Here is a 16,177-nt window from a genome sequence, read left to right as displayed (position 1 = left end):
TATAATTATATTGAAAATATTTCTTTTGGAGAGGAAATTGGTATATATTATTAGGTTCATATAGATGTTTTTATGGTTCTCTCTAGAAAGCTTTATTTATATTTGCAAAAAAAAAGAACCATGGAGGTTCATATTCCAATTCACAAATATATTCCATAACTATTTCCTGTAAGCAATTTTTTTCTTGGGACATTTAAATATTTTTCTATGTTTGAATATTTTGATTTAAAATACTTAAAAGTGGTATGCAAAGCACTGGTTGCAAACACTGTTCAACTTCTTCTATAATTAATAACAAAGTAGGTCAGTAGTTTTTTGGAGAGTCCAGGGATTAGTTCAGATATTTATTATCAAGCACCACAATATTAAGTCTCAGGAAGCTATTTTATCCAAGAAAAAAAGAAATACTAACAATTATCTCCAAAGGAAAAATGCATTTGAGTAACAAAGCAATGAATGTCAGGACTGAATCATTTAGCCAATGTCATGTTCATAATCTATAACAATGGATTTCTAACCATAGGCTACTCTTTTGATTAGCCATGACATCAAGATAGTGGGTCACAGGTTCAATTGTTTAGAAAAGGAAAAGAATAAAATAGACTCAAACATAACAGAAGTAACAAAGGTAGATATTTATGAAAATTTTATTTTTATGTGCACGTGCATAAGGTACAATATAAAATAATTTCCTACAGTAGGTCACAGGCAAGAAGTTTGAAAATCACTAACCTAGAGGCATTGTAAAGAACATGCATAACTTAAATAGCCATGTGAAAATAAGAAAATGGCTATGAGTATTCTTTGTGGTTATAGTACAGAATCACACCAACAAAAATGCATTTCCTCTTAAGGATACTGGGTAGATTTTTGAGAGTATGTAAATATTTCCTACCCATTTTAACAGACAAATTTCTTTCTTAATTGTGCTAGATCTATTCCTTCTTGATAGAGAAGAAACAAAATTGGAATTAAGTAGTTCTGCTTAATGTTATCCTTACTGCATCTGCTCGTAGTAGAAGGCCAATGCCTTTCATGTTTTTTCTTGTGCAGAGCATAACTGAAACTAAGTTCTTTTGGGTCATCCACATTCTCTCATGACTCCACTACCTTTGCCATTAGTTTTCTGATTCCACTCTAATTAATTTGTGCCACTCTCAGTATTGATTTCAAATCATGTAATCTTCTTCCATTTTTGGACAATGATTCTTAGAAAGATGAATTCATTTAAGATTGCATATGCAGCAGCAGTAATTATTTAGCTGTCTCCAATTTTCTTTTCTGTCACTTAACAAGTTCATATCAGCAGATTGTTTCACTTATTGTTAACCACCTCTTTTGGGGTCCTTTGGTAAGCAGTCTTGAATCCAACTTTCCTAATCTTCACCTCCTTTGACTTATTACATCCCTGCCAATCCTTCTAGAACACTTTTTCTTTCCATATCATCTCTGCTTTATTCTTCACTGATATCTGATATGATTCAGTTTTAAAATGTCCATTCCCTCTTAGTTCTTGGTGATGCTCTTGGCCTTTTGGTAAATCATTCATTTTTTCCCTCCTTACTTGAACCTTCTCCTTAGCATCCATGCATGATTCTTTATTCTTAAATACAATTTGAACATTAAACCCCCATAGCTATTCCCTGCATATAGTCCCTTTAGATTCCAGTATATACACTTTTTCTTGTGATATAATTCTCTACCGGCCTCTTTGCTGCCCCCCCAAAATGGTGACCTAGTTTAAGTAGGTCTTTTAAATAGAAAGTTTTTTTTTTTTTATTTCTTGAAATATTAGGTACTTTACCTTTAGTTACTTCACTTTTTACAAAGAAATGAACAAGGGAATTACTGGGTAATAAATATGGGTTCTCTCAATACAATAATAAATTATAGGATAATTTAATTTGGTGAATTTTGAATTCCTATAATTTTCTCACCAACAAAAAGCAAACAATGCTAATAAGGTTGAAGTTTTGTTCTCCTTCCCTGTTCTCACACAGTAGGGTGTTGCCTCTTTTTTCATTCCTCACTGGGACATGTCACTGAGCTCTGCAATGGCCCACCTGCAAAGGAAGTTAATGACATTTTAGCACAGAATCACCAAAAGCAACCCAAAGCAGATCTTTTTTTCAAACTGCTAAACTGTTTGACTCTTATTTTCCTCCTCTCCAAATGAACCCTGTTCCTCCCTTGTGTGTGAGAGTGTGTGTGTGTGTGTGTGTGTGTGTGCGCGCGCGCGCACCAATCCCTCAAAACCAATGCTTTCGTATGCCAGGATCACTCTTGATATGGCAACGATGAATCTCATAGCCTAAAATTTACTAACGGGCTAATGACTTACAGTGTCCTACCCCTCACAAGAGAATCTTAGGAGTATTATTTAATTCAAATATATTTCTTTCATTGGGAAAGCCAGGCTCTAGGATATATTCCAGGAAAGAAATTAGAAGCAGAGAAGACTTGCAAATTGTACCACGTAGGTGACTGATTTCTATATCCTTATATAAGTCTGCCCAAGAACCCTATTTGGAAAAAGCTTTGTTTTACTTGTTATACAGTTTTTCAAAATTTTTATGCCTTGCAAATTTTAAGAGCTGTATTTACATGCTTTTCAGTCTAAAACAGCTAAAGAGTCTCAGGGATTCAGTTTTAAATTCTGGTTGGACCATAGGTGTTAACTGTACCTTACTGCCATTCTTCCTTAATAGAATGTTATAAGCATCCAGAATTCACAAGAGGCTGGTTGGCTTCTATCCAAGACATGAATGTGGAGGAGAGGTAATCAATAAGCCCTAGCTTGTCCTGCAAGGTTTATTTTAAAGATTACTTTGAGTTATGGTGGGGTCTTTGCGAAATAGATCATCCTTACAGAGTAAAGCAGATCCATGGAGGTGTCCTGGATGGGTCTTCAGGGAACCCAAGCAAAATGTCAAGAAGCCCTCGAAGTCTCTGTTTTTATTTTATGAGGAGTAAAGGGTCGATAGTAGTGATTGGTAGAGCCCAGTTGATGAAAGGGTCCATAACATGGGAGGATGCTTCCAGCCGTGATTGGCAAAGGGACCAGGTTGCAGCTTAGAGGCAAGAATTAAAGTTGCATAAGCAACATGAGCCGAGTCCAAACACTAGGTAATCTAGAAATAGCCTTGTCAGAAAAACCATGCTGGAGAGAATTACAGAAATCAATTTTGGTTGCAAGCAAAGCCTTGTTTAAAATTTCAGCTTGCTAGATACTAACAACTATGAGAGATTCTTCAATTCAAGAAAATTGGAGGCAGATGCTTAGGGATACTACTGTGTGATTGACATGGTTGAGTTCTAGGAGAGAAGTGTGGTGTCTTTGCTGTAATGAGGTTGGAAAAATCATCCCAAACAGCTACACCACAATAATTTTTATTATTGACTCTAAATATTACTGGTTAAAATAAAAATGTTTATGAAAAGTTTTCTATAAATTTTAAAGCATTTATATTCGTAATTAGTTGCTACTGGTTTAGTACAGTATTCATTCATTCTATTCTATGAGAACTGAAAAATTTAAGTAACAGAGAGCAATTATTATAGGACTTCTTTTGGTGACAATGGGAGAAACAGATGAAAGTTAATCGATATTCATTTGACCCATGGTTCTAATCAAACCAAGTGCACACAAAGGTAATTTGACTGAAGTCCTCATAAGCTCTGGCTCATGAAGGAACTTTCTTGGCTCTATTCATTTTGCTCACCATTTCTGCCTTCTTCCATTTCTTCTTTAGCTTGTAAACCCTTCACCTGATCCTGCTGTTACTTCTATGTATAAAGACAATTCATAATCAATTCTGCTTTGATTTCATCTTCACCTTCAGTGTACCATCTTCATCCCTTTGCAATCTAGTCTTTATCCCCATAATTCCACTACAACCAAACTTCTCCAAGCTCACCACTGGTTTCCTCTACACCATACTTTTTCAAACTCTGTATGATGTTCAATGTTTTGATCACCTGCCTCTCTTTTTAGAACTGGCTGTCATCTAACCACTAAAATTGCTTTCTCTGTTCCTTGCTTTAATTTTCTAGAATTCTGTCTTTCCCAGCACCCAGCTACCACCCAAGTTTTAGAGTTTGACCATGTGCTAACCACCCTCAGCATTCTCCCCTACAGTTTATATATTCTTCAGGCATCAATAACCATCTTTATTTTCCAAATAGGATATGCCTGTTAGCACATCTCATACATCACTGTCAAATTAATTTTCAAAGGCTTTGTTCATGCTGCTCTCCATTTTAAGGGCCACAAAATATGCCTGGATTCTCCCCTCCAAATTACATCATTCCCCTCATTTTCTTTTTTCTTCTTTTTAATCAATACCTTAATTTTATTTATTTTTTTGTGGTGCTGAGGATCGAATCCAGGGCCTCACATGTGCTAGACGAGCACTCTACCGCTGAGCCACAATCCCAGCCCTTCCTCTCATTTTCTTAATTGTATGTTTATTCTTCTCTGCCCTCTGAAATGTTATCCCCTGTTTTGGCCATGAATACAAAGTTTGGACTTCTCTGAGGTCCATGCTCCACATTTTACCTCTTCTATGGAGCATGTACTGATTAATCCTAGTCCAACAATGATATGGCCTCATTAAGCTTTTCTACCATTTTTCTATGTCACACAGTCTAGGCATGCATCCTTCACTACCTTTTTATATAGTTAATCTAGATCATCATATTCAAATGTGTGATTTCATTCATATGAGATGTACACAAAGACACAGCCATAAAGATAAAGAACAGACCAATAATTTCCAAAAGCAGGGGAAGAATATAGCTCTAACCCATTAATACAGAGGGCTTTGGATAATAACAGAACTGATTATGGTGGTTACTACACAAAAAATAATAGTTCTGATTATAGAGGTTACTACACAAAATTCTCCATGTTTTAAAATTCACAAGGCCTTGCATAGTAACTTTACTGTATGATCATATGGAAAGTAAAATTTAAAAAAGACTTAAGGATCTGGGTATGCTTTCATTTAAAAAACTGAAACTGAAAGGAAGCTATTTAACGAATAGAGCTGGTCTATAGATAGTTTTTTTTTTTTTTTTTTGGAGTTGTAGATTGACTCAATAGCTTTGTGTATTTATTTATTTGTTTGTGGTGCTGAGGATTGAACCCAGTGCCTCAAACATTCCAGGCAGGCATTCTACCACTGAGCCATAACCCCAGCCCTGTTAAACTTGGATTTACCTTCTGGGTTATGGATGGCTCATAATGAAGGCATGAAGCACATGTATATTGACCATACATACAAAGAAGAGGCATGTAATAAGTTAAAGTGTTACAATAAATATCATTTAGTGATTTAGGAGTAGGCAAAATCTCAGTTTCCCCCAAAAATCTTATTATAATTTATAGCAATGAATGAATATGACAGTAAAAGTCAAGGGCTAAGACAAAGGAACAGTTTCAATTCTGGAGGACGTCAGAAATTAGAAAGCATCTCAGATCACAAAACTAAGTCATTAACAACTAGCAAAAGAGTCTAATTTTATCTAGATGCTATATTTTCTATGTCTTATTTCCTATCTTGATAGAAATTATTATGATACTTTTATAGTGCCACAGAGAAAATACAACAATGACTTGTTTCACCATTTACAGCACTGACTTTATGTATTTATGACAACATAATCATGTTTCTGAGTTCTAAATGTTTTTCCTTCTGTAATTTAGTATATGGTGGGAGCAAGGGGGTGAATATATTATCTATGATTCCTCTCTGATGCTACTTTCATGGCTAACTGACTCAGGCTGAGATTTACCAAAAACTCTTATTCTTTGAAAGTCTTTTACTAGTCTCTTATAATCTTCATCAATCAAAAGTTATCACTTTGGGGACCATGCCTTCTTTGCAGGCCGCTAGAACTTCTACAACTTCTTGTTAGGCAGAACTCTTCTAACCCAGGGCATGATCAATATATCTTAAAGCTAGAGGCAGTCCCCTTTGTTAAGGTTATCTGCAACAATTTCTTTTATTGCCACTCACAGCTGGAGAACATTTTATTGAACGGCAATCAACACCATAATAGCCTTGGCACATTCAGTGTTCCCCATGATCTCTTCAGAGGCCTTGAAGTACTCCTTCTTGGGGAAGGCTGGATCAAGATAAGAGCTTGTATAACATCTACCACAATGGCCCCAGGCTCTCTATGGGACACCTCAGATATCATGTGATGGGCACTGACTCCTCCTGAAGCATCTCATTCAACATGCTATTCAAGCTTCAAATGCTGCCTTCCCAGTAGCAGAATCAGGCCTTGAACATAATGTCTTTTATAGACTGTGGAGATCAATCAGATGAGTGCTCCAACACTAGTAGAATGTCTTGTCCCATGGTTTTAGGCATGATAAACATGATGTTAAAAAGCCCTGAAGAGACCCAGTATATTCCTAGTATATGGATACTGCTTGCCACCACCTCAAGCACTATTACTACATTCATATGGGCACCATTCACAAACCGTTGTCTTAAACAATTCTGTGTCAATTGAGGAAGGTTTACTTAACTACCTTTAGCTACACCAATTACTAAGCTTAACAAACTCTGTTAGCAATGGCAAGCTAAATAATTTCTTGGAGAATTATTTGGGGAAACACAAAGCCAAAAAAAGTGAAGCCAAACAGCCTGACTCTTGCAAATTTTTGAAACTATTCTTAATGCGTCACTCATGGTGAAGTAGACCCTGAAGTTGTCAGGTAGCACAGCTGTTGGAAGATGAACGTGAGAGTCACAGAAGAAAAAGGGTATCTCATAGACCAAATCAGGGAAACATAGCCTGACATCTCAAGAGCAATCTCTAACTAATGAAGGCTACATCCTCACTCTTGAGCACCCTTAAGAGAGTAAATTCTGAAGCATCTTTCACATAGTTTCTCAGAGATCTCCCAGCTGCTCATAGTGAAAACCCACTGGTATTAACATATTTTTTACTGGTTTCCCCTCCATCTCTTATTCCTTCACAATGCTGCCTGAGGTAACTTTTCAAATTAAACTCCTTGTACTCAATCCTTAAAGCAGGACTTGTCTTAAGAGGAACCCAACTTAAGACACAAAACATATCATATATCAAATTTTTGTTTTTTCAATTTTCCAAGATTTCTACTGGTTGGGATTTATTTATTTTTTATTGAAAAGAATATTTGTTAAATGTCTACTAGATAGTGAGTAATTTTATTATATGAAAGACACTGCACTCTTAGAATTATTGGATTAGAAATAGAAGAGATGAAATATATAGACATATATATTATATATATTTATGTATATAAATACATAATAAACTTATATATTTATAAATATATATTCTATATAGTATTTATATAGTGTATATGTTTATGTATACTCTATACATAAATGTTTATATAAGTATATCAGAATGTATCAAATAGGAGTAATATAAAACTTACAAATTAAATGTGAAAGGAAGAAAGAGGAAGCTCCAAGGACCAGATTCGTAGGAATGAACAGGTGACATTGAAGTTGGACCCTGAAGTATTGCAGTTTAGGGAGCTGAAGTCCTATAGAAATTCCTATGGGTTAGAGGGAATAATGAGTGAAGACAATGAATCAGGAAATCACAGGGTGTATGAAAAAGAGAATGAACAGTTCCATTTGTTTCAAATATAACATGTAGTAAGGAAGTAGCGAAAGATAAAGATGAAAAGGTATAATATTGTCAGATCACTAATTCTCAATCTGTACAGTTTATTAGGAAAGCAATACGATGCCATTCAAAACATTTGTTAAAAAAAAAAAGAAGCAGCAGCAAAATCTTATCTTCTGTGTTTCATTCTATTATCAGTCAGGCTTATTTTTGTTTACCCCTTTACATCACATATCCTATCCCTCAGTATACCAAGGCTCTTTGATTTGTTTTCTTCATAACATTATTATAAAATGATGTTTTTATTAACTTCTATAGTTAATTTTTTCTCTCCCTCAGTGATATATAAATTCACAGGTAATCTATTTAATATGTCTAGTGCTTTTTATAGCATGATCCAAATACCTGTGCTCAATTTTATTCTGTTGGATAAATGAATAAATGAGAAATCCTATTTTCTGATGGCTCAGATACTTTACCTGGAAAAATATATATATATATATATTTCTTTTTCTTTTTTTGGCCAATGGTTAAACACCCTTCACTTTCTCCTCCCATACAATGTCATCAAATGCAAATAAAATCCATGAAATCTAAGATATCCAATGGTTTTCAGAGACACACAATTTAAATTTAATTATGATTATACATAATTTTGAGGGTGTGCCACAGACCCATATGACTAGCTTTAATATGCTAAACAAATCTGAACTGAGAATGTGGCTGTCTTCTGTCTTGGCATATCTGAAGCCCCAGATATGACTTGTGGAGGACTGTATAGTGGAGGCCTTGGTTGGGACAAGCAGAACTGATTCTGCCAGGTAAGGCTTGCCTGCCACTTCACAGAATAACTCCCGTGTGTAGAGGAAAGTGGGGAGGCATGTGTATGTTCTGTTTGACATAGACTTCTGATTGTGCCAGCCAGAACCCTGTCTCTGTAAAGGTTCCAAGCCCATGCACCCCTTGGTTAGAATACGAATCTGTGTTTTTTATTTTTATTTTTGATGTTAAACAATGAATGTGCTGTGGGAACCTGAGTTTCCCATCTGTAAAGAAAGGATTTGTGTCGATCCAAAGAAACAACTTCCCAGGGTTTATCATAAAAGGAAGAAACACTTGAGCAGACAGATGGTATCTGTACCACTAGCCTGAGCATAGGCCACTCCTCCAGTAGTATAGGAATGGCTTCTACATGTTATTGTAACATTCTTAGGCAAGAGAACAGTGTCAAAACTGGCAGTCTTACTGATGTTGGTCAGAAATGCAACACATCAAGAAATAATCAAGGCAGAGAAGAAGGGGGCCCTTCTTTACAATCAGAATAGTCAGTCATTAGCTATGTTTAACAATAGCACTGATGCCAACCAAGAGGAAAACATAAAAAGGATATCACAAGTCAAATTTAAACAACAGGAAAACAACTAGATAAAAAGGAGGTATGGGGAATCTTGAGTTCATTTTAAAAATGCTAGACTTTTAATCTTTCTGAGATTATCAAGCTTCCATTGTTCCTGGCCTAATTTTTCAACTGGTTTGTCATTTTTCTAGCCCAGACTATCAGATTCTTCCATTTACCCACCCTCCTTCTCTCCTTACTTCTCTTTTTCTGTATCTTCTTTTCCTTCACTTCTTTTTTTCTCCCTGTCACACCATACTTGTTAAAATTGTCATTTGCATATAGCATTCATAATAACATCATATTCTAGCAAAGTAACTTGCCTGGGGAGGCTTTTGATAAATATTCATCTAAGATGACTTTTCCCTGACTCCTTTTGCTACAGCTCCTCACCCCATAGAACTGTGGAGCCATCAGTCTCTTTGTAGGTAGTAAAATGAAGTGCAAGGATTTCACTTCAGAAAGAAACAGGAATCAGGACTTTTGTCACTGACTTTCATGAACTGGGCTTCCAACTTTTAAATGTGGTGCATAATTGACACTTTGATACTTTTAGGCTATGGTGTATTCTCACACTCTCGTGGGGAAAAAATACTTGCTGACACAATCAGGAAACAGATGGTGACAAAGATCTTATACTTTGGTGCCAATCAATATGTTTTACTTGCCACTAGTAAAATCTCATTTGTGGGACCCAGGAATTTAAAGGAATTTTTCTGTTCTTTTTTTTTTTTTCTATCTTTTAAAGACTATTTTTAAGACTCTTCGGGGCTTAAAAGTTTTAGTTCATTTTTCCTCTTCAGTTCTATTAATGCAGTCCTAGGAGGATTTTGGCTTCTATCTGACAGAAAAATAGTGAACTAAAGTATTTTTCTCTTTATTGTCAATGATAGAATAAGTCTTCACTCTTTCCCTTCAACATCTAAACATCAACCTTAAGCAGAGGTACCCTGGCCTTGAAAATACAAACTAGAGAATGATGAGTTCTGCAATTACATATTAAAACAATAACAGAAATGCTTTACCCCATCCCTTCAGATCTGCTCATTTACATAATAGTCACTACTTGCCAACCAAACAAAAGGAATATATCTAGCAGGGGTAGAGGTAACATGATTAAGCAGAATACAAAATAAAACAAAATAAGTTGAAAGTCTATGAGGAGAAAGAATCAAATAATCTGAGAATTTCTCCACCAGACCAAAATTTTATAAAGGTCAGAGACCACCCTTTGTTATACTTTCTTGCTCATATACATACACATTTAAAAAATATTGACTGAGCTGAATCTATACAAATTGGCCAGATTGATGTAAACCAAAAGAATATCTTCTTGCTTATGTAATCCTAGTATACTTGCTCTGCATTCTTTCTTTGGAACATCTAGACATGTACAGGTGAGTAAGTGTTCACACACCACCTGCCCTAGAAACTGTGGGAGCCTGATTTAATCAGGAATCTTTTCTTTCATTGTATTTATTTCCCCCTATATTCAAATCTGTCAACAAAAATGACAAATATTCTAAAATATTTGTTGAGTATAAACACCATGGAAGATACAGAAGAAAAAAATGATAATGTGTACTTTGTCAAATATATATAAGATATATGATTTAACTCTCAAAACAATTATGCAAGAGGTATGTTATTGTTAGTCCGATTTTAGAAAGCAAAAACCAGGATTCAAATAGATTAACTAGCTTCACACCATAAAACAGTAGCACAGCTGGGATATAGTACTAAATATGTTTGGCTGCAATGTCTTTTGTACAGGAAGACTAATTTTACTTTAATTTCCTTGAGTCTACAATAACTCTGTGTTCCTATTTCTAGGATGATAATCAGGTCATTACTTCTAATTTCTCATTTATTTCTCCAGCAACTTACCCAGCAAGATTGTTGGCTGTGAGCTTCTCTGAGCTTCTCTGATACAAGTTTGGTTTCCATCATTATTAGTAGTACTTTGTGGAAGTTCTCAAAAGGTCCAGAGTGTCCTGATCTAATTATTTACATATCAGACTTCCTGAAAAAGTCTCTAAATCCCAAACTGGTTAAAATCATTCATAGAAAAAAAATATGCATGACATAGTCATCATATAATCCTTCTGTTTAAAACCTTCCAATAAATCCCCATTTTGCTTAAAGTGTGAAACCTCTTGCTTTGCAGTGTTCCATAGAGTATTACTTTGTCTGGGTCCATCTCTGTTACTTTTCTTGATGTCTCTCCTCCTATTCTTTCCCTGGCTCAAGCTTCTCTGGTCACACTGCCCTCCACATGTTCCAGTCTTATTCCCAAATCAGGCCTTTGCACCAGCTCTTCCTTCTGCCAGGTACATTTTTCCTGATGAAAGAAAGCTCACTTATTTTTCAGTTGTACTTACCCTTATCCCTGTATTTTAAATTGTAACCAACCATGCTCACTGTTAATTGTCGCACTGAAGTGAAAGGTCCAAAAGGACAGGGAATGTTTTAAAACTTGCATGTGGATATATCCCGAGCACTTATAACAGTACATATGATACACAACCATTAAGTAAGTGAATGTGCATATAAACTCCTACATTTCTATGTTCCCAAACACCTCAATTTTTTGGAAGGAGGAGCATAAACAATATTAAGAAATATATGGCTGGGTACCATTGTATAAGCCTGTAATCCCAGTGGAGGATCAGAAGTTTAAGGCAACTTAGCAAGGATAAGCAACTTACAAAGAACTTGTCTCAAAAGAAAAAAGGGTTGGGGGTATGGCTCAGTGGTTAAGCACCCCTGGGTTCAATCCCTGGTACCAAAAATAAATAAATAAATAATTACAATGATTGTCTGGTTTGGGAATTTAGATTCAATCACTTTCACTCATATTTCTTTTAAGTCAGTAAGTCCAGTAAGAGTATTTATCAGTATAGTCAAAGATGGAGCTGCATATATTTCTACAATAGGTGATCTAATGCCATATATATTTTTTGTTTTTAGTAGTAAAATGACTTATTTGAATCAAACACCTCAAAGTCCATGCTTTAAGAAAGGATATTTTCACAAAAACTGAAAAATGTAAACAGGTCAACACAAAAAGACCACCTAGACTATCTATAGTTTGTCTTTTCATCTGTCTGTCTCCAAATGTCTGTTTACCGTTGAGCTTGCTGTGGCCTAAGTCTATGCTATTCTCTAACACACAGCGCTCCATTTCTCCCAACTTGGAGGAAAACAGTCTTCCATCAAATATGGTACTATAGCTCAGACTTCCTTAAGCACTGCATCAGATTTATTGCTGGCTTCATTACTTATCAATAAAACCGGCTTACACACCTTGCTCTATCTCGACAGCCGTCTCTCCATACATCAGAAACCAAGGTTTACATAGACTCCTGACTTTATCTGGGCTCTGTGATGTACAATATCACAGCAACAAGGCATTTTCTCTTTGTTCTGGGGAAACCTGAGCCATAATGTGCCAGACTGGTGTTCATGCTGATTGTGATAAAGAGCAACACACTCCAGCATTTTCTCTCACTCTTCTTTCTCTTTTTTTCTCTCCTCTCTTTTTTAAAGAAACAGGTGTTGGCATGGATTAGAGAAAAATTACATCATCTCAAAGAGAAGAAGAGGAATGGAAAGGAGAAAAAAATAGGAAAAAAAAGTGGCAACCAGACCCAAATACATTTGCACATATAAAGCTGTTCTAATGAGAGCCAAATTGATTTGACATTCAGTGGCAGTTTGAAGCCAAGAAAAGCAAAGCAGCCTACAAAAGGCCTAGCTCATTGTTTATGGAGTGTCATACTCTATCATCTGTGAGACCAATAACAGGGATGGGAAGACCTTTAAAGGCAGGGTGTGTGCTGAGAAGGGCTGCAAAGATACCTCCAATGTCAGATCTGATAGACGGATTGTACACAGCTTCCTGAGCCGAGATGATATTTGTCAGATGAGGCAGATATTCTCTGCAGATTATACATTAGCCAGCAAATTTGTAAAGTATTAGTATTCTTTGAGGATGTGTGCCATGCATAGGCAGGCACATTTTGTGTTGGTCTGGGAAAATAATCCTCATAAAAATATTAACCAATAAAAGAGAGTAATAAATTATATGTCATTCAAATGGAACCACATGCATAATATTATAAAGGCATCATTACCATCACAAATAAAGGATGGCTCCCTCACAGCAAGCAATATATATTGCAGGTGTGAACATGTATACAGTTCACAGAATGAAGAAAGTCATATTAAAATAGAAAATCTTTCCATTAACCTTATTTTTCAAGAGAGAAGCTGTATAAATGTTTAGTCATTTCAATACCATTAACTGGCCAGGGATTTACTCTTCTGCAGCTCACTGTTTAAAATACCTGGAGAGGAATGAGGTGTTTATTAAATGTCAGCACATGACAAGGTAGATTAAATAAGTCTTCCTAGAAATATGTGAAATGCTAGAGTGTTACAGCCTGCACAGAAAGAACAGTTTCTCTCACTTCCCACCCTCCAGACTCAAAAGTATTCCTTTGATATTAGATCTGTATAAGATTCAGATATTAGTGTTTACTTTTGGACTTCACAAAGGAAAGCTGATTTCATTGAAGGTTATTGCTGAATATTATAAAATCCAAAATTTCAGCTGCTTTCATATCAATTTTCTAAACACTCATAGAGCTAAGAATAGAAATTGACCTTAAGTACTCTAGACCTCACTGGGTCCCTCCAGAATAGGTTTTATATCATCATGAAATACTGTGTACATGAGACAAAATGTAAATAACAAAATAGTTCACATTTTAATACACCATAAATAACCAGAATTCCTATTAATTTATTCATATATATTTTATTATAAATTCAAGACAAATTAAAAAATACTTTTGATAGTGATAATAATAGCACAAGCTGGAATTTTATTATTTACAATTATCTTTTAGATATCTAAGACCCTTTCTTGGTATTCCTTGGGCCTCAATATGCTTTGAGGCTTCTTTGTCCCATGTGATGTTAAGGGTAAAGGATCAGGAACATATCAAGAATTGCAAGACAATTACAGAAGTTTATCAAGCACTCTCCCCATTCCTACCTGCATTCATATAGTTGTTTATAGACATTTTATAGTATTTCTATGGAGCATACACAACTTACTCTGAACCAAAACAGAATCCCTTAGCCTGTACCCAATGCAGGATACAAGAACAAGAGTTGAGGCAGTGGACTTGCTGGGACAAAATGTCTCATACACCGTTTTTTCCCTCCTTGTTACCACCACACAAGAGTGAAGTTGCTATAAAGAGTTGAATTATAAAAATGTTTATTTTGTCTGTAATGGCTTGATGCCAAGGATATACAGTTAAATCAGACTATAATCTTTAGTCTAAAGAAACTTTATCAAAAACTATAGAGTATCAGGCAAGGATATCTCTTACTGCCTTGAAATCTGAGGCCCTCACATTACCATCTGAGCTTATGCCATCTGGTAGCATAACTATATGCCTCACTGATGAGGAAGATAAATATTTCTTAATAGAGATCTGATAGAGCTGCAGACTCAGGAAGTCAAGTTGGCAGGAACCTTAAATTAAAACTCAGCCATATTTCTATATTAACCTATGGATTATGAGGTCAAGGAAAATAAGGCTTCAAAATAAGTCATAGTTAGTTATATATTGATGGTTCTCAAAATGCTTTCACATTTTGGTGATTTTCTTTGACAAGGCAAAGAATTTGGTTATGTAATAGGGCAGACAGAATAAGGATCTGATGGGTGAATTATCATTATACTCAACCTAAGATAAAAATCTGGCATGATTAGTGTAGGCCCCACAGAAGTTTTATCAAAAAGCTTAAGATTCTTCAGGAAGTACCCTGGCTCTCTGGGTAAGATATGCCCTATTTATATTTGGGGATATAATTTCCATGCAGAACTATAGTAATATAAAACTATTTAAATTCTTCTATATGTAAGTACTCAATAGCTTTGAGAAAAATTTTTAAAATAATTTGGATTAAACAAATTACGATGGTCTATGTGTTCTAAACAGAAGAGCCATGAATACAATTAGTACTTCTGAGTCTTTGTTATATAAACTGACCCCTGTTCATTTTTTAGGTTAAGAATATCTAGAAAAATCATTCCACCTGTGCATAAATTCATAAATTTAGGTAATCTTCCTAGGTTCAAATATTGACTCTGCCTATTACTAACTAGTTAGTCTAAAACAATTTAATTATCTCTTCCATACCTGCCCCCTTTGACTCCCTTCTGTACCTCCATTTCTTCATTAGTAAAATGGGTATAATAAAAAAGATATTGTGAAAATTAAAAAAGAAAAAGCATTGCTTAAAGGCACACAACACATATTAAATCTAGCTTGAATGATGAAAGCAAGCTTTAATTTAATATCTAACAATATATTTCTTAAAATTCAATAATTGTTTCATTAAATTTGTGGGAGCAATTTTCTTTTTCGATTTTGGAACCTCTATTTCTTTAGTGTTGATGGAAATAGTAGGAAAAGACAAAGAATAGCTGCAAAAGTTTACTGATCATTCTATTAATCAAATAATACTTTTAAAGTGCTGGATTGTTCCCTCATATATAATTATCTATCTCCATGTTCTACTTATATCAAATTTTTCTATCTTTACTAGCACATGATGTTCCCACATATATAACTATCTATCTCCATGTTCTACTTATATCAAATTCTTCTATCTTTACTGGCACATGAATAAGTGGCTTTCCATATTGGCCAAATCAATAGCCTATTTTCTGTGTGAAATATTATCAATGTTTCATAGGTTTTTCGATATACATGCTATCACTGCTTTTCCTTATAGGCTGTAATATGTCTTTTGGTAAAGTTGGCCACTTTATCATTGATTGAATCACTCTAAATCATAGTATCAAATGAACATTTATGATACTCTATTCCAGAAGCAAAAACTATAGAGAAATATTCATATTTCTTTTCTCATTTTTGTATTAAAAACTGTTTACTTGGCCTAAATACAATAATACTAGCTATTCTAACCAGGTGCCAGGAATTAGTTATGATTACCATCTGTATGTTGCAGATGAGTATAGAGAAGGTTAGAAAAGAATCGTAGAGATATTACAGGGCCAATGTAAGATTAGCTCCAGTCTCCTTAACTGTAGCTGCT

General features: G+C 35.0%; 1 long non-coding RNA gene across 1 annotated transcript in view; it reads right to left on the bottom strand.

Annotated features, from left to right (window-relative positions):
- Positions 1 to 2,011: 2,011 nt before the first annotated feature.
- The window catches only part of LOC143393971 (uncharacterized), an 82,317-nt gene continuing 68,151 nt past the window's right edge, over positions 2,012 to 16,177 (bottom strand). Inside the window, exon 3 of the long non-coding RNA XR_013090653.1 lies at positions 2,012 to 2,063. This is a non-coding gene — a long non-coding RNA (uncharacterized LOC143393971). The remainder of the gene's footprint in view (positions 2,064 to 16,177) is intronic.

The sequence above is a fragment of the Callospermophilus lateralis genome, chromosome 3 (assembly GCF_048772815.1).
Source record: "Callospermophilus lateralis isolate mCalLat2 chromosome 3, mCalLat2.hap1, whole genome shotgun sequence".
Lineage (NCBI taxonomy): Eukaryota > Metazoa > Chordata > Mammalia > Rodentia > Sciuridae > Callospermophilus > Callospermophilus lateralis.
The sequence above is the reverse complement of the archived record's forward strand: the minus strand, read 5'-3'. Positions and strand labels throughout refer to the sequence as shown.